Source organism: Nyctereutes procyonoides, unplaced genomic scaffold (genome assembly GCF_905146905.1).
Source record: "Nyctereutes procyonoides isolate TBG_1078 unplaced genomic scaffold, NYPRO_anot_genome, whole genome shotgun sequence".
Lineage (NCBI taxonomy): Eukaryota > Metazoa > Chordata > Mammalia > Carnivora > Canidae > Nyctereutes > Nyctereutes procyonoides.
The window spans coordinates 7,560,074-7,579,431 of NW_026575033.1; positions in this window are offsets into that span (position 1 = coordinate 7,560,074).

Consider the following 19,358-nt stretch of genomic DNA (forward strand, 5'->3'; position numbering starts at 1 on the left):
TAATTTCCTGCAGTGTCTGGACCAAGGAAATTCATGATCGGGCCTCCTGCACCCAGGATTGTGACCAACAAATACGTATTGCTTCTGTCATCTTGCATATGTGAGAACAGCTGGCAAGGACGGGATTCAGCCCCAAATCCAAGATGACATGATTCGCTGCAAAACTGTGCAGTTTGGACACCAAAGCACATTATGTTTTCTTGTTCTGTTTTCCCAGACTCTTCGTGCACTAGAACCGGGATCCCATGTTGTGTGTACCACTTCCAGGGCATGTCCTCACTCCTGGCCCTGTGATAAGTACAGTGTGCATTCCCTCTCTCAATGAGACCATTGTTAGGATTCTCCCCCATTTTACAGACTGAAAAACTGAGGCTTGAAGAGGTTCAATTTGCCCACAGTTACAAGACCATTGAGTTTGTCTTTTAAATAAGCCCATGGCAGCAGGGAATGCCTAATGCTGTGTAGGCACGGGGTCAATGGTGGCTGATGGCTTCAACTCCTCACCCGACACCACAACCGTTCTGTTTTAGATGAACATCCCTGCTTGATTTGGCAGGTGCAGCCAGCTGCAAGGAACAGGCTGCATCCTGTAGGGGCATGCTCCAGAAGAATAACTCTTGCCCAAGAGCCTGATGTGCAGACTCCTAGAGGAAAGGCCCTCCTGGGATGCTCACGGTTGCCATGGCAGTGAGAAGCAGAGCCCCCACACAGGAATTGATTCCGCCCTGGTACAACCTTAAGGATTCCCAGAGATGGTTAAGGAAAAGGACACTATTCAACCAAAGCTCTGATAAATTTAAATATCCAGACCTAAGATCTCAGTTCAGTGCTAAAGTATTTGTAAAGAAGATCCTTTGAAATATGGGCATTGTCTCACATTTTCCTTCCCAAATCTCACATACTTGTGCTCAGCTGTTTCTTACTCTCAACCTTTGTTTTCTCTTCCTTCACCTTTTCTGAGCAAATGTACTTAGCAAACCCCTGGATGTCGCTGGCAGCAACAGTGACACCTCGCTCATCTTCTGCTTTCCTAGAATCCATGATGCCTGATGCCCGGGGCATGAAATCAGATCCACAAGGGCACAGCTTTCCACAGCGCCTGTTCAATGCCTATGCTGCCGCGGGTCTGGAAACCCCGGAGGGCACGTGGGCACACTGTCTTAGGTGGCCTCTCCTGTGTGCCCCACCTGCCCCTTGAATCAGCTTGCAGTTACAAGCCTAGCTCTCTGGGGACCACTGAGATCCCCGAGGCAGCCAGCTCTTACATTTCATTAACAGTCACTGGGGCAAGGAAAATGCAGATTGAAGGGATAGGCTATCTTTCTGTGTGGTGAATCGAAAGAAGTTGCAAAGTATTGTAGTTGAGAGCAGCGACCCCGGAGCCAGAATGTCTGGATGCCTTCCTGAGTCTGCCACTTGAGGCTGTGTGGCCCGGTAGGAATCACCCAACCTGGCTGCGTGCCTCAGCTTTCTGACTGTAAAATGCAAATGATGATGACGGTGATAAGGGTGCCCCTCCCCTTTACACTTGTAGCAAGGACCAAAGAATGAGTCAATATTTGTAAAAAGCTTAGAAGAGTTCTCTCACTCATGAATTTTCTTTTTTTTTTTTCACTCATGAATTTTCAATCAACATCAAACCTTATTAAAGTAACACAATACAAACCTCTCGACTTTTGCTCCGAGCTCAGGAACCGTGGCTCGCTGGAGAGCAACTGTTAATGGAAATACACACGTCAGAGCACAGACCGAATATTGAATATTGAGCCGAACGCACTTCACTAACTCAGAGGAGGCTTTCCTTCCTTCACCCCCCAGGGAAAGGAGTCCTCTTTTGTCCTGGTGGAACCCTGTCACTTCTCAGGTCTCTACTGCTCATCACCCAGCAAGGTCACTTGTCTCTTTGACCCCATTTCTAATCATCTTCCATCTTCTGGCCGCTCGTCGTTTCTCCCGGGAAACATCTTGGCTCCTATCACAATTTCAGTTTGGTTCAAGTCAATAAACATTTATGAAGCACCTACTAGCCCAGAGCACGAAGAGGGATGCAGACACTCCCATCGTTGCTCTTCAGCGACACCTGCGCGCATGGCTCGTTGAGTGATCCCAGAAATGGAGCGAATCTGGCTGACCCTCAAAGCGCTCTGGGCAAACAGGCCCCGGGGCGGAATGGCAGGTGCCTCACAGAGAAGGCGACCTCTGAGCCAGGCCTTAAGTGGTGAGATTTCAATAAGGAGAGGCAGCCCGGGTGGCTCAGCGGTTTAGCACCACCTTCGGCCCAGGGCCTGATCCTGGAGACCTGGAATCGAGTCCCACGCCGGGCTCTGCCTCTCTCAATCTCTCTCTCTCTCTCTCTCTCATGAATAAATAAATAAAATCTTTTAAAAAAAAGTAAAAAATAATAAGGAGAGGCTGCTGGGGAAGGTCATCAAGAAGACGTGAATGCCAGGTGCCGGGTGAGCTGGACCCAGGCAATCGGAGACTCCTCACCTCATCCCCTGTCCTCGGAACATGCGCTCCCATTGCCTTTCCTGCTTCCAGGGCTATTCCAAGGACACGGCCTTCAGAGAGTGATGTGCTGCTGGGAACACCTGCGCAGGGTACTCGGCTAAGCACAGTGACGTACAGACAGACATCTCTCTGTGTAGACATTTAACATTTGGTGGTCGGGTTATGGCTGCTCAAGGCAAGCATCGCATGTAAATTCCGTGTTTATTAAACTGCTACCTACCAATCTGGAGTAGCCCCCTCTCTCTTCCACCCCTCCCTGACCTCCTCAAATACAGAGCCAGCTTCAGATTTGACTTGGAGAGCTCCCAAGAGGCTTGTGGACCAACAGAGGTGCAGGCTGCAAGCTTTAGACGTGCTAGGTGTTCATTCATTCATTCATCTGCTCAACAAACATTTTTCGAGTATCTACCACATCCCAGGGATTGGGCTTGAATCCCTGCCCAGTCACCTACTAAAATAGTGATCTGAGATGGTCCACTTAACCCCTCTGGGCCTCAGGCTCCTCCGGTATAAAACAGGGGAGCACAGTAGTATCTATCTCATAAACTGTAGACTCCTAGACTGGGGTGCTCTTGGAACAGCACCTGCTGCATAGTAAGTGTTGGGTAAAGACTTCCTTATATTGTTGTCATTGCTGTTACATGTCGAACAAACTGTAGCAGTTAAACTATTTAACGGAAAGTGTTAAATACACTTTCTACCATCAAGAAACTCACAAATATTATTGGAGCAGCAGACATGCAAACAAGTGATTAGACAGATTCCAGGTACTCTCCTGGGAGACACATCCAGTGATTTTTTTTTTATGATCCCTCCCCCCTCCCCTCCCCGCCCCACCAAATGCTTGCAAATAAGACTGTCTTTATGGGCCCTGGCTTTCTCAGAAATTACATTAATGATATCTACCGAGCCTTTCGGAGGCAGCCCGGTGGCCTGCCTGCTGACCTCCCCAGCATCTGCAGGTTCAAGTCATTCACTTCACTTGCTCATTCATTCTCCAGGCACTGTATGCCACCACATACATACATACATACATACATTTATTTATTTATTTATTTATTTATTTATTTATTTACTTACTTATTTATTTAGAAAAGACAGAGGAGAGAGAGGCAGATCTGAGGGGCGATTATAAAACAGAGTGGCAGAAATTGAAGTGAGAGCATTTTAGCAGAAGTTGCAAAGGCAGTTAGTATTGGTATGAAGCCCTGCATGGGGAGTGCATGGATGACATTAAGGGGTTCTCTTGGATTAAAGGCTGGGGCCTACCCTAGGCTGTCTTCTCTTGTCTTCTGCTCACCTTCCTCTGATCCCATACATTGCCATATCACTGCCATTATCATTAACTCTAAAATTTGCATAACTGTCCAGACCCATCTGTGAAGCTCCATGGGAATATTAGGGACACCTCAAATGCCGCATGTCCTGAATGAACTCATGGGTTTTGCCCCCCAAGCCTGGGGCTCCTGCTTCACTGTTCCCAGTTGCCCAAGCCAGAAACCCAAGTGTCCTACCTGCCTCATCTGCCTCTGCCTTCCCCAGAGGCCAGTCAGCATCAGTCCCTCCACCCTGCCTCCCCACTCTCCCTGAGCTCTCTCCTCTCCACCCTTCCCCACCCCCAAATGCCTCCACCTTCTGCACAGGATCTTGGGCAACCACACATTTTACCACATTTTCCTGCCCATATCTTCCCTTTACTCCAACTGTCTTCTTTGTTTATTGACTTTTTTGTTCCATTGTATATATTTGTCAGTCACTTTGGGGACCAGATAAAGAAAGACAACAGAGAGTAACTCGTACAATTGTGAAGGTCCTTGATCTTCACAGCCATCCTGTGAGATGGTAGCCCGGGTGGTGTTAGCACCATCTTGCAGATGAGTGGACTGAGGCTGGCAAGTGGAGTAAGGCACCTGCCAGTGGCTCAGAAAGTGCCCAGAGCCAGGGCAGCAGCGCAGACTGCCTGGCCAGTCACTGCCCCATGCCGCCTGGCACCCCATCCCACCACTGTGTGCCAGCCCTTTCTGGAGAAATGGTATCCCTACCCTCAACTTTGTAACCTATTCAGTTAAAAACAAGAGAAGGCCACCCCCTTTTCCTAATAGTGTAGCTGGAGCTAGAGTGGATGAAGCAAAAATAAGGAACTAGAATAAAAGAGCCTCCATCCCTCTTTCACACTGTGGGCTTTATGTGAGCAACCATTACCTTGAACCTTGTTGCTAGTCAAGTGTCTACATTCCTCTGGAGTCATTTCACTGGGTGACAGAGGGAAGGAACCTGGGGTCCGTGGATCCCAGAGGTCTGTGGACAGAATCGAGATGTCAAGGAACTTGAACGCAGGGAAAAACTGCATCTTTATTTTCACTTACCTCTAGCCACAACTTAGTATTTCCTTAAATTATAAGTGGAACAAGTGACAGACACAAACCACAGCAGTAATAGAGGTGGCTGCGGTGCCGTCACCGATAGAAATCAGTTATTTACACATCACATTATAATTGTTGCAGATAGCTCAAGATATCATTCACACTCAGCATTTCTTCGAAACTATGCTCATTTGTAGACCAATGGCCACACTGTACTATTTAATGCACGGATAAAGAAGCAGGTGCGTTGCTATTTTGTAAAATCATTTAAAAATATCTTTATAACTGCATCTTAATGCAATCAGCTGGCTTTGTCATTCCTTGCACTTTATTTTATGCACATAAATACGTTATTGCTGAAGGGGTCCATGGGCATCAGCAGGCTGTTGGATCTGTGGCTGGAGAGTTGAGACCCTGCTTGGAGCGCCTTAACCTGGCGCCCCACAGCCCTGCTGCTGGGAGCCCTTCTCTGGGCTGACTCTCCTCCATCCTGCCTCCATCTGTTTGCTCTGAAATTGTCATCGTCAGGGGAATAAGTTGAACTTTCAGAAGTTCAAAAAGGCTCCTCCTTCTGGCCACACAACATGGCCAGGGATCTCTGGGGGAGAGCTCTTTTTTAATTCAGCAAGAGGTGATTTTGGTGGTGACAGGGCTCCACGTGTTGAAGCTGAGTCCTGGGGAGACTGAGCCACCTCCCGGAAACTCAGGGGTCCTCAGGGGGATTTGGGGTCACAAAGGACTCCTGGAAAAGTCTCCAGAATCAATGAAACCTAGGTAACTTTAAAATGCCCATCCTCATGCCTTATACCATCCCCAAGTGTTGCTTTGAGCCAGGGGGACTCTGTGCTCCCTCCCCCCGAGGGAAGAAATTCCCACCCTAGCTCATTTGCAGGGTTCAGGAGTCAGGATAAACAGGTGCACGTTGCAACAGGCATGTGTTCCCCTCCCCTCCCTTCTCCTCCTTTCTCCATAAAAGCATACTCCCAGCCATCTGAGAGCCCTGGCCAGGAGGCCAAGCCTCTGGGTTCACAGCTTCATCCTGTGGGCAGGCCAGAAACAGAGAGCCACGACTGGCCTGGGACCCTCAGAAAGCAGTGCTCGGCATGTGCGGGTGTGTGTGGATGCTGCCCCTCTCTTGATGGCCCTGGGTGGTGGCTCACCTGGACTTCATCCCAAGATGCTAGTGCTCACAGGTCCTCAGGGATCAAAATCCCTACCAAGGTTTGCTTTCTCAGTATTCAAATTCTTTTCATAGAAATGATCTAGGAGAGCAAAAGGATTCTCCATGTGCTTGGGTATTATTTGTCAGTTCTAAAACATGGTCAAGGATGGGAGGATGGCACAGCTCTTCATCACTTCTTTGATAATCTCACAAGCACTGAGAGCTCTCCAACTAAGGGAAGTGATCTACGCCTCTTGAGCACATCTCATTAGTTAGCAAAGCAGATTGCATTTAGGGCTGTGTTGGGATTTAAGAACACTCGAATCTCAACACCAAATAAATGTACAGACAGAAAAGAACTACAGAACCCCCGCTGGTGGATCTTTCTAGTTTCGTTCAGGCAGAAATGACTGCATTTGTCAGCTGCCATGCTGCTTCATTAGGGGCTGTTTCAAGACCTCGTGCCAGCTCAGCTCAGGAAGCTTCACCTTCGCTGATTGTGAGGTTTGGATTTGAGGACAACTTCTGATTCGGTGATATTTCCGTTGAACCTCAGATGTATTGAATTAGACAGTGCAAGGCTAGAGCTAAGGTTCCTGGCAAACTGCCTCTGTCTCCAGTGTGTTCCCAGGGCAACGACAACAGGCCTGGGGGACAGGACCCTGGCAGGAGAGCAGGTCCCTCCTGCCTGTCAGGGCTGGGTCTCTAGGAGACTGACCAACCCTTCACACCTGAGTGAAGCTGCCTCCGCACAGCCCTCCAGGAGAGCTTTGGAAAGGAGACAAGATGCTTGTGGTGGTCTTCAAACAGCTTTGTGTCAACATTGGAAATATGTCTGTTCCAAAGGAGCTGCATTGGACCTTAGGAAATCCTGTTTAGTGATGCAGCATCTCACAAACATATGTTGAGTGCCTACTGTGTGCGAGACGCTGTACAAAGTATCATTAACTATCCAAGTGATCCTAGCTGGGTTCCCTCCTGGGGACAAAGAATGGAACCAGATCTTGCTCTTGGGGATCTTACATTCTCTAGGAAGAGAGAGACATCAATAAATTAGTAAACACAAAACAAGGTAATTTCAACCATAGAGAATGCTACAAAGAAAATAAGCCAAGAGACATGATCAGGATTGCCTGGATTCCACATGGTGTGACATGCAGTTGAGAAGCCTCTCTGAGTAGATGGCATAGAGGCCAGGTCTGAATGATGAGAAGGAGCCAGTCCTGGGAAGATCAGGGAGTCCCAGTCTGTGGAATCAGCAGGTGCAAAGGCCCTGTGGTGGGAGGACTGAGCAGTGGAGGCCAGTAGAGCTGCGAGGTGGAGAGCAAGCCAGTTAAGCTCCAAAATAAGCAGAGCCCAAGCCCAGGGAAACCCAGACAGTGGGTTTGCATTTTATTCTTGGTATGATGGGAAACCTCAAGAGGGTTTGAGCAGTGAACTGGCACCATCTGGTTAGTACTTTTGGAAAAATCCCTCTGGCTGCAATCAGAGGCACTGGGGCACAAAGCCTGGGATGCGGCCAGGCTGTTGAGACTTGGCTGGGTTCTGGCTACAGCTCTCCAGTCATTGGATAAGTTATCACTGAATGAGTCCCTTCCGCCTCTGGCCAGATCTTCACATGGGACCTGTGGGGGTGAACTGGTTGGATCATGAAGCACAATTGATCTTATGAAAAATTGGGAACCCACCTGGAACAACCCAATGATTAATGGGGGCCCCCCAGCTCTCCTGGAGCGGGATCGACAGTGCACAGGGCCCTGAATCCTTAGTGGGATGACCCCTGCCCACTCAAACGTCTGCTGTCTCACCAGTAAACGAGCTCATCTGCTTCTCAGGGAGACAGAAGCCTCCAGGCAGGAACATCCTCAGCCTCTGGGCTTCATATATCCCCCTCCCAGGAGCACCGTGAGGCCGCCTCCCTCTACCAGTCTCCCCTCCTGTCCCCTCCCGTCCTCTGTGGCCATCTCTCCTGCCCTGTAATGGCTTCTCTCCCTCCCTTCTCTCCACTCTCAGAGCCTCTCCTGGCACCACAGGCCAGCGTACAAGTCTCTCATGTTAACCCAAACCTCCTGGGATGCCTCCTCCTCTTCGGCACCGCCTCTCCCTGTCCCCAACCAGGCCCCCTGAAAGGTCTGTCCACAGTCACCCTCTCCAATCACACCCCCCATCCCTCCACCTCCCTGGGTTCCTGCCACACAGGTGGGCCACTTCCCGGCCCTGCCTCTGATGAGGTCCTGGTCTTCGTCCCCAGCTTCTCAGCATATTTGACAGCTTTTTTTTTTTTTAAGATTTTATTTATTTATTTATTCACGAGAGACATACACAGAGAGGCAGAGACACAGGCAAAGGGAGGAGCAGGCTCCCTGCAAGAAGCCCATTGCAGGACTCGATCCCAGGACCCCAGGATCACGACCTGAGCCAAAGGTAGACACTCAACCACTGAGCCACCCAGGTGTCCCTATTTGACAGCTTTGACTCACTTGACCCTCTTAAAATACTTTCTGGCCCCTCAAACTCTCAGGCTCCTGATTTTCTTTCCTCTTCTCTGGCCATTTCTTCCTAGCCTTCTTTCCAGGTTCCTCCTTTTCTCTTCATTCCTTGAAAATTGATGCTTCTCATTATTTTGTGCAGGGCCGGTGATTCTCAAGAGAAGGCAATTTTTGTCCCTACGAGGCATCTGATGACATCTGGAAGAAATCCTGTTTGTCTTAACTAGGGGGCACTACTGGTACAGACCAGAGATGCTGCTAAACTCCCTACAATGCACAGGACAACCTCCCAGCACCGGATTATGTAGCCCAAGGTGTCAGAGGTGCTGGTGTTGACAAATCCTGTGCTGGTCTTTGTCTCCCCCACGTCTCTGTCCTCACATTCTCCCAGGCCAGCGTCTTTGTCCCTATGTCTTCAGGTACCACGTTCATGGTGATGGCTCTCCACAATCCTCCTCTACCCCCCATCTCTCCTGTGGCCTCAGCAGGGCTACCTGCCTTCCGGACATCATCACTTGGAGCTTCCACCTTTCAGATGTGACTGCATATCTCCATGGCAACCCACCTAACCCCCCAGTCTCATTCTCTTCCTGTTCCACATTTTAGAGAACCACATCACTTCCACCCACCTGCTCACACAGAAGTCCTGGGGTCACCCTCTAGCACTCCTTCCTCCCACCATAGATCTAATTGATGGTTCTAGATGCTGAATATATTCCATCTGTCCGCTCTGCTCTCTCTCCCTCCGCCAGCTTCCTGGTTCAGACTCCCAGATCTTCACTTGCGTTCCTCCAATGGCTTCCTAACAAAGTTCCCACCCACACTCTTCCCCTCTCCAGCCCCATTTCCCATTCCAAAGCCAAAGCAGGCTTCCTAACATGCCGCTTTGATCATAAAACTTCCCTGCTGAGAGCTCTTCTGTGGCACCCCATTGGCCTTAGGATAAAAGTCCAAATTTCTGGGACACCTGGATGGCTCAGCGGTTGAGCATCTGCCTTTGGCTTAAGTCATGATCCCGGGGTCCCAGGATCGAGTCCCACATCGGGCTCCCTGCATGGGGTCTGCTTCTCCCTCTGCCCGTGTCTCTGCCTCTGTGTGTGTGTGTGTGTGTCTCATGCATAAATACATAAAATCTTTTTTAAAAAGCCCAAATTTCTGACTATGATCTTTTTGCCTTTTGTCATCTAGCCCATGCTTATCTCTCCAGAAGAACCCCTCCCCATTTTATCCCTCTTCCCACCCTCCACGTCCCCTCAGCCATGACAATGAAGTTCAGTCCCTGAAGTGGGCCTTTCTCTCTCACCTCTGGGGCGTTTGCAACTGGCATGCCTCTGCGGGCAACACCGTCCCCCTGCTGCTAGCTAACTCCCGGTCACCTTCCTCCAGCACCGCCCCCCCGGGAGTCCTGAGTCCTTCTAGGTACGCCTCGTACAGCCTGTGCTTCCCAGCAGAGCACAGCCCCTTCTGCAAGGGTCCACCTACCTGGCTCTCTGTCCTAATCAGTGCCCCTCTGTGAAGGTGGACTGTCCCTGCCAGTCCACAGGCGCAGCCACACGACCTAGCACAGCGCCTGACACTAAGTACCTGCTCAGCAAATGTTTGTTATTTGAATGAATAAATGGAAAAGTTTTTAAAAACCTTCAGAAGAGTGCCCGGGTGGTTCAGTCAATTAAGCGTCTGTCTGCCTTTGGTTCGGGTCATGACCCCAGGCTCCTGGGATCAAGCCTTCCCCATCGGGCTCCCTGCTCAGCCGGGAACATGCTTCTCCCTCTCCCTCTGCCTGCCGCTCTGCCTACTTGTTCTCTCTCTCTCCCTCTGTCAAATAAATAAATAACATCTTTTTTTAAAAAAAATAAAAACTTCAGAAGCTGGATTGCCTTACACTGTGACAAGAATCATAATTCAAAATCACTGAAATATCCATTTAAGCAACAAATCTACAAGGGTTTCTCTACTAAAGCCTCTTACTATACAGGTCCAATTCAAACTAAACAATTTGTGAGTCTTCAAATTGAGACTTATGTGCTTCAAAGTAGAATCTTGCTTGGGAAAAGCACCTCAAATAGATTGTCTGTCCTTCAGCAGGGACATTCTGATGGGGACTCTGCAACCTGCCACCCAGGTGGTGGGGAGGGTTGGGGGCAGGGCAGAAACAAGAAGGTGGGAATCAAAATCCACCTACAAGCTTCCAGCCAAAACTGCCTTCAAGCTAATGATTTTCAATATAAAATATTGTTTGCTAATCCTACTTCTTTCAAAAATCTGCATCCAAGAAAGACCTGCGCCAGGACTTGTAATATTAATAGCCTAGAAGGGGAGCATCCCCTAGATGCTCAAGGGATGAGGCTGGACTGAATGCTTTGAGTATGCCAGGAGCCTCTGGCCCAGAAGCTTCATCCTCCATGTGACCCTTTCCCTGGGTGCCCCTCACAGCCCCCACCCCCTAACCAACTCTCCCTACAGACCCATCTGGTTGTCAATCTCAGGCCCTTGTCCAGGCCATTCCTCTCCCCTCTGTGTAAACCAGTGACGCTATTTGCCTACTGGACCATGTCCTATGCCGCCAGCCACCTGGGGAGGAAGCATGCAGAAAGGGCTGACTTTAGTGCCAAACAGACCAGGTCAAAGGCTGGTACCACCATTTGCTAGCTTGGGGCATATCATTAAACTCCTCCCGTGTCAGGCTCATCATCCATAAAATGAGTATAACCACTTCAGTCACAGACCCTTGGCTGAAAGTAATAGAAATCCATTTAGACTGACTTAAGCAAAAAAAAAAAAAAAAAAAAAAAAAAGTAGTTTATGATTCTATGGTGTGTCATGGAATCCAAGGAAGAATGGAACCAACCAGTAATCTGCAACCACTATTCACGAAGGTGAAGAAAGACTGGGGAGAGTGCAAACAACAAGTTATGACAATACCTGGCACACAGTAAAAGTTCATTAAATGTCAGCAGCTATTGCTAATAAGCTACTTGCACCCCATCCCAGTGTCTGTCCCTGAAAACCAAGGGTGATAGACAAAGAGATTTTCCCACATTCGTGATTTGGTGTCTGTTCTGTTAGCATCCTTGATATTCTTACTTAGACAGGAGAATTTTCCAGGTGCAGTAAGGCATTTCTTTCTCATTTGAGTAATTTTTCCACCCCGATCCTAATTTCTTTCTTATCTGCTCTGCTGCAGGAACAGAAGTCACCACAGCTGAGCTGCGGAGGAGCCTGGGGTGGGGGGATGTCCCCCACCGGTCACAAAAATGAAGTCATGTGGTCTCGAAACTCCATATATGTGAGGGGAACACAGAACGAATGGTGACCCCCAGGACAGAGCCCATGCCCCACCCTTGTCTGCCATCCCCATGGCTTCCCGTCTGAGGTTCTGCAAACTTCTCAGAGGTCCCCCGCCCTCTCCCCTTGTGGGTGGTTATTTCCCAGGGTTCTCAGGGCAGCATACCACAAAGCCAGCCAACTCAACTGCAAAATATTCGATAAAGCAACATATGACCAGGCTCAGCCACACAGACAAACCCACTGCCTGGTGTTTAGTCAGAACTCTGGAATCTGAAAGATCCAACTTTAAATCCAAACTCCATCATTAACGAGTTGTGTGCCTGACAGCATATCGTGCACGATCCTTTTTCCCCCCTATTTTTTATCATGGGAAAATACATATCACATAAAATTTACTATTTTAATTATTTTAGGGGCACAGTTCAATGGCATCCTATACCATTCAGACATCACCACCATCCATCTCCAGAACTCTTTTCGTCTTGCAAAACTGAAACCTTATATCCATTTATATTAGTCAGAGCTCTCCAGAGAAACAGAACCACAGCCTCAAAGACACATTCAGAAATAATGTTTAAGCAGATATCTGGGTACCTCGAGGCCATAAAATTAAGCATCACACCATGAACATTAAATCCCCATTCTCCCTTCCTCCCAGCCCCTGGCAACCACTGTTCTCTGGTCTGTCTCTATGAATTTGACTATCTTCATGATGTCACATATGGGGAAGTATAGAGCATTTGCTCTTTTGTGACTGGTTTGGTTTATTTAGCATAATGTCTTCAAGGTTTATGCACATTGCAGTGTGTGTTGGAAAGCCCTTCTCTTTGAGGACTGAATAATATTCCGTCGTATGCACGTGCCACATTTTGCACATCCCATCACTGACACTTGGGGTGCTTCCACCTTTTAACTATTGTGAGGAATGCTGCTCTGAACATGGATGCACAAAAACCTTTTCAGATACATCCCGATCCTTCTGATATATTTCCAGAAGTGAAATTTCTAGATCTCATTATAATTTCATATTTAATTTTTTGAGGAACTACCGAGTAATTTTGTGCAGTCACTGTATCATGTGCCCACCAATGGTACACAGAGCTCCGATCTTTCCCACATTTGCCTCTATACTTGTTATTTTCTGTTTGCTTCTTTTTTGATAATTGCTATCCTATAACAGGTGTGAAGTGCTATCTCACTGTGGTTTTGATGTGTGTTTCCCTACTAATTAGTGACACTAAGCATCTTTTCATGTGCAGAACAGCTATTTGTGTATCTTCCTTGGAGAAACATCTACTCAAGTCCTTTGTCCATTTAATGACCTGAATTGTTTGGGTTTTGTTGTTGTGTTTTAATTATATATATAAAATATATATAAAAATATGTATAATATAAATATATATTCTGGATATTAATCCTTTATCACTATGATTTGCTAATGTTTTCTCCCATTTTCTGGGTTGCCTTATTACTCTGTTGACAGTGTCTTTGGATGCACCCAAATTTTTTAATTTTCATGAAGTCAAATGTACATGATTCTTTAGTCACCTGTGCCTTTGGAGCTACATCCAAGAAATAATTGCCAAACCTGACATCATGTAGCTTTTTTCCTGTTTTCTTCTTAAAGTTTTATTGTGTTGGCTCTTGCATGAAGGTCCTTGATCCATTTTGAGTTGGTTTTTGTATGTGGCGTCAGGTAAGGGTCCAGCTTCATTCTTTTACAGGCGGATGTCTGATTTCCCTAGCACTGTTTGTCTATAAGATGGTTTTTTTCTCCCGCTGTATGTCTCTGGGATCCCTTGTCGAAAATTCATGTGACCAAAAATGCAAGAGTTTGTTTCTGGGCTCTCTATTCTATTCCATTGTTCAATATTCTGTCTTTTGGCCAGTACATTGTTTTCATTACTACAGCTTTGTAGTAAGTTCTGAAATCAGGGAGTGGGAGTCCTTCAACTTTGTTCTTTTTCCAGATTGTTTTGGCCGTAAGACAGTATTTAATGTCTTAATTTTGCCACTTGTAAAATGAGGATGACACTTGCATCTGCCTAACCAGATCCTGTGTGTGTGTGTGTGTGTGTGTGTGTGTGTGTGTGTGGTAGATGAGGTAAGATGTGGAAAGCACTTAGCACCTAGCATGGACTAGAGTAAGTTATATATTAAAATTTTCCGTTAACATAAAATGATAGAAAAATGCCTATAATGAGTTATTGCCTGTTCCAAAGTAACAACTATGATATACTTGCATGCATAGCCTGCATCTTCAGGAAGACGAGGCCAATCCCTCAGCTTTTATTGGTCCTGTCTCAGGATAAACAAGTTTAGGCTGGAGTAATCAAGCCAGTGTTCAAAACACAGCTCTGCTGCATAACAGCTGTGTGGCCTAGGGGAGACACTCAACCTCGCTATGCTTCTGGCTTTTTATATTTGAAATTGACAGAATGACATCTAAGAATCTTTTGAAGGAGGGTATTAAATTTAAATACTACATATGAAACCCCTGCTCCATACATAGTGCATAGTAAGCACTAAATAAATTATTTTCCTACCTCCCCATTTCTTCTCTTCCATTTCCATCCTGCTCTAGACAGCTTGTTTCCCTGCTTTTCCTATGAAAATGGTACACACCCTGGCCTCTGACACAAGGGACTTAACTACCCCTTAAAGAAACATTTGTTTGCCCCAAATGGGGGGAACCAATGCAGATCCCACTCTCAGGAAAGCCTGGAGTCCACGGAGCCAGAGACGTTGACTTGTCATGTCTAAGGATCACCGTGCCCAGTGATTCCACCAGTCATGGAAGACAGCAGTGCTCTACAGCCATAACTCAGGAAGTCATTTCTATGCTTTGCATTTACTTCTTCACCAGGAAGTATCAATGAAAGGTCTACCACCCAGGCTTGTGCCCACCAGAGCTCCCTGCCTCATGGAAGAAGGATAAATACAAAAATACATACAGAACTGGGGCAGCTCAGTTGGTTAAGCACCCGACTCTTGATTTCGGCTCAGGTCCTAATCTCCAGGTTGTGAGGTCAAGCCCTGCATGGAGCTCTGTGCTCTACAAAGTGTCTGCTTGAGATTCTCTCTCTTCCTCTGCCTCTGCACCTCCTTGTCCTCCTCAAAATAAATAAATAAATAAAAAGTCTTTTTTTTTTAAAGTACATACAGAGCAATACGTACAGTGAAGATGGAGCCCAGTTTAAGATCAGCCTTGATTTGCTTCTGTTTCTTGAACTCCTTTCAGAAAGAGTGCTAAGAACAGAAAGAAATTCCAAGTGAATTAAGCCTAAGTGACAGAGCAATGTTTGCCAAGCATGCTTCAACTGTGTTCAGGACCTCACTCCAGGTGCAAATTGACTGGGAAAGTGCTCACCTCCCTGCCACAGGGCTGGGCACAAGGAGGACTGCAGAGTGATCCAGGACATGGACCAGCAGACAAGTTTCTCCCATCTGCTGCTCAGTCACTAGACAAGGAAAATACCATCATAATGTTTTTAGTAAGAACTCAAAATCAGGGTCAGGCTCAAAGTCCTTGTGTGTCCTTGTCACCTGCTCTACTTAAGTCTTTTTTTTTTTAAGATTTATTTATTTATTTATTCATGATAGACAGAGAGAGAGAGAGAGAGAGAGAGAGAGAGGCAGAGACACAGGAGGAGGGAGAAGCAGGCTCCATGCCGGGATCCTGACGCAGGACTCGATCCCGGGACCCCAGGATCACGCCCTGGACCAAAGGCAGGTGCCAAACCGCCAAGCCACCCAGGGATCCCCCTCTACTTAAGTCTTTATCTGTGTGAAATAATGTGCAGTTCCTCCTCTGGGAAATACATCTTCTGATTCTGACATAAAAGGACATGTCTGGTGCCTTGCTTAGTTTCAGAGGTGAAGCCAATAAACATGGATGATGCATGCATCATGTACAGAAATAATGCTCCCCAAAGCCTCTCTGTCCTAATTGCTGGCTGTTAAACTTTGTACTATAGTCTGAAAAAAGGTGAACAGAATTTCTCTGTTAAATTGATGAAAAACTAAGTATGAGGTAATTGATAGATTATATAATATTTTAATACAAGGTAATTAAATCATTAAAAAAAAACCTTCAAATTGCAGGTTTACTCTCCACAAAGATTCCAGCTGATGGAAGCTGATGTACTTGTTTACCTTGAATGTGGTAGGAGTCATCATTCCCTGGGAATGTAACACTGGGTCTTCTTCCCAGCAAAGCCCTTACTCAGAGAAAATGCTGGAAAACAGAGCAGGGTAGAGTTCATTCAGAAAATCAGTCTTGAAACTGGAGCTTCATGTTATTCCAAATTTGTGAGGAAAAAGCTATTTACAGACTACAGTAACCTCTATTTTTAAAGAAAATTTATTTTATTTTATTTTATTTTATAAGAAAATTTAGTTTAGAGAGAGAAAGTGGGAAGGGGCAGGGAAGAAGGAAAGAGAATCTTAAGCAGACTTCCCTTTCATGCTTAGTGAGGAGCCCATCTCACAACCCCAAGACCATGACCTGAGCCAAAATCAAGAGTCCAATGATTAACCAACTGAGCCACCCAGGTGCCCTCTATACTTTCCATTAGATATCTCCAAATATAATTCTAATGTTTCAGATATATTGATAAATCAATATGCTTAAAGTTATAATTTCTTATTTACCAAACAGAAAAAAAAACAATGTTTATAACTCATCCAGAAATTTTGAGGACATGTGAGGACTGTGGGTTTACCACAAAATGTGGAGGCTAAAATTTACTAAATTGTTAGGAAACCACACAGACACATAGATACATGTGCGCACGTGCGCACACACGCACACACACACACACACATACACAGCCCCTACGCCATACCACGACACCACTTAAAGGATATTTAATCTGTATTCTTAGCTATACTACAGTTTCACATACTGGTCACGGTTCTGAATAACTGAGGTGAAATAACTCCTCTAATCTTTGGAAGCTCTAGGGAATTCTGCAAAGTGGTAGGATTTTTAACTCCAACAGGCAGACAGCCCTGGTTCTGTTCCGCTGCTACTTATGTAGTAGCTTCCACCCAAAGAACTCCACATATGATTCACCATCACACCAGCGCATGTGGATAGTGAACATGGTCTCCATGGCCAGGAAAAGCAACAAGCAGCAGACTATGAACCAATCTGGGCACCTCTACCCTGACCATTCAGCCCTTGGAAAGATGACCAGTCACCTTTCTGTACAAGACAAGACTTCCTGTGCCTTGGTTCTTTTTCTCAGGCCCTAAGTGTCTAAGTCTGAGACCCTCCTGTATAAAAAGAACCAGAGAGGAGCATGGAAACTGATGTAAAATGGTGGCCAAGAAATGTTTTAAAAATGAAAAAGCAATTTGCAGACCATGATACAGTGGGGGTTCCTTTCTGCACGTTGCTTGTGTGCTGTTAATGTATGTATGCATATATGCATATTTAGAGTAAACTCTGGAAGAATATTACCATGATTGCAATACAAGGATTATTGCTTTGAAGCAAAATTTTAGAATACTTTAAATTCTGTTACTTTGATATTTAATTTTTTATAATAAGCACGTATTAGTTCTGAAATCAGAAAAAATTGTTTTTTTTAATTTTAAAGGACAAATGTGTAAAATAAGTTCAAGTCTATCATTTCTACATATAATCAGATACTGTTTTATTAATGGTAGAATGAGAGACTAAAAATAAGATTATCTTAGCCCAGAGAAGTACCATCAAGGCCCTTTTTATTCCTCATGTCCCCGTTTTTTATGCCCCAAAGAATACAGGATAGTTAATAGGATCCAAATCATTTTTTTTTTACTTTGACAGGAAGACACTGAGCAAATGAATCAGATTTGTTGAAAAAATTCAGTGTGGAAAATCACAAACTTGACCCGAGTTTTTATCAGGGTTTCCAGTTACTGTGAGGGTCAACGCTGGACTCTACCTCATTTTCCTCTTCTTTTTTCAAATAATATTGCATAAACAGTTATATACTATTATGTCATTCAATGACAAATAATAAGCATTTCCCTACATTATCAAAAATTCTTCAGCAACAACAGGTATTGGTGAGGATGTGGAGGAAAAAAAACCCTCATGTACTGTTTCCGGGAATGCAAACTGGTGCAGGCACTGTGGCAAACAGTGAGGAGGTTCCCCAGAAAGTTAAAAATAGAACTACCATATGATCCAGTGACTCTACTACTGGGTATTTATCCAAAGAATATGATGATACTGCTTTGAAAACATGCATCGCTATGTTTATTGCAGCATCATTTACAATAACCAAGATAGGGAAGCAATCCAAGTGCCCATCTATAGATGAGTGGATAAAGATGTGGTATGAATATACAATGGAATGTTATTCAGCCACAGAAAAGAATGAAATCTTGCCATCTGCAACAACATGGATGGACCTACAGAGTATTATGCTAGGCAAAATAAGCCAGTCAGAAAAAGACAAATACCACATGATTTCACTCCTACATGCAACTTAAGAAACAAAACAAACAAAGAAAAAAGAGACAAAAAAACCTTAAATATGGAGGACAAACTGATGGTTACTGGGGTGGGGGGGTAGAAAAAAGCCTTCAGAAACACACTTTAATAGGCATGCAATAAATAACTATAAAAGCTATGTAATAAACAGCTATGTCTTGGTTGATTTGGCCATTTACCTTTTATTGGCCTTTTAGGTCTTTCATTAGCTATTAGAGATAATCATTATTTATCAATTCATTAGTTTCCTAATATAATGAATTCTTTTTGGTCACTTGCTAGGCACCAGTCACTGTGCAAAGCACTGGAGGATGCAGCAGCCAACAAAGTAGACACGGTCTCCCCAGCCATAGAGTTTATGGTCTGGTCACAAGATCATTTGCAAGAATTTGGAAATAAGGTCATTGCAGATGTAGTTAAGATGAGGTCATTTGGGTTGGGCCCTAATACAGTATGACTAGTGTGCTTATTAAAAGGGGAAATTTGAACACCGAGACATACACAGGAAGAACACCATGTGAACATGAAGACAATCATTTATTAACCAAAGAGAGAACCAAAGCAGATTCTCCCTCATAGTCTTCAGATGGAACCAATTCTGCTGGTACCTTGACTGCAGACTTCTGGCCTCTAAAACTTAAGACAACACATTTCTTAAGTTTTACAGGCTGTTTAAGCCACCCTGTCTGTGGCATTTGGTTATGGCAGCCCTAGAGGGAGATTTCTCTGAAAAAGTGACGTGAAGCTGGGACCTGGCAGATGGAGATAGAGGAAAAGAGAATGTACTGAAATTAAGATGAGGAGCCCTAAAGGCATCAAATGTTGGGGTTTGTTTTCTGGTCAGTGAGCAGGGAAATGATATGATCAGGGTGGTCCTTTTATATTCTGAGGTCCACAGGAGATCACAGAAACAGTCTCACTGTTTTGAGAAGAAGGGAATCTAACACAGGGAGTTACTTGCTTGCAGATTATTGGAAGGGCTGGAGGGGCAGACTGTGGACTAGGTGTTGAGGAGGGGTTCTAGAACGTCACCACAGACCTTATCTGCCAGAGAA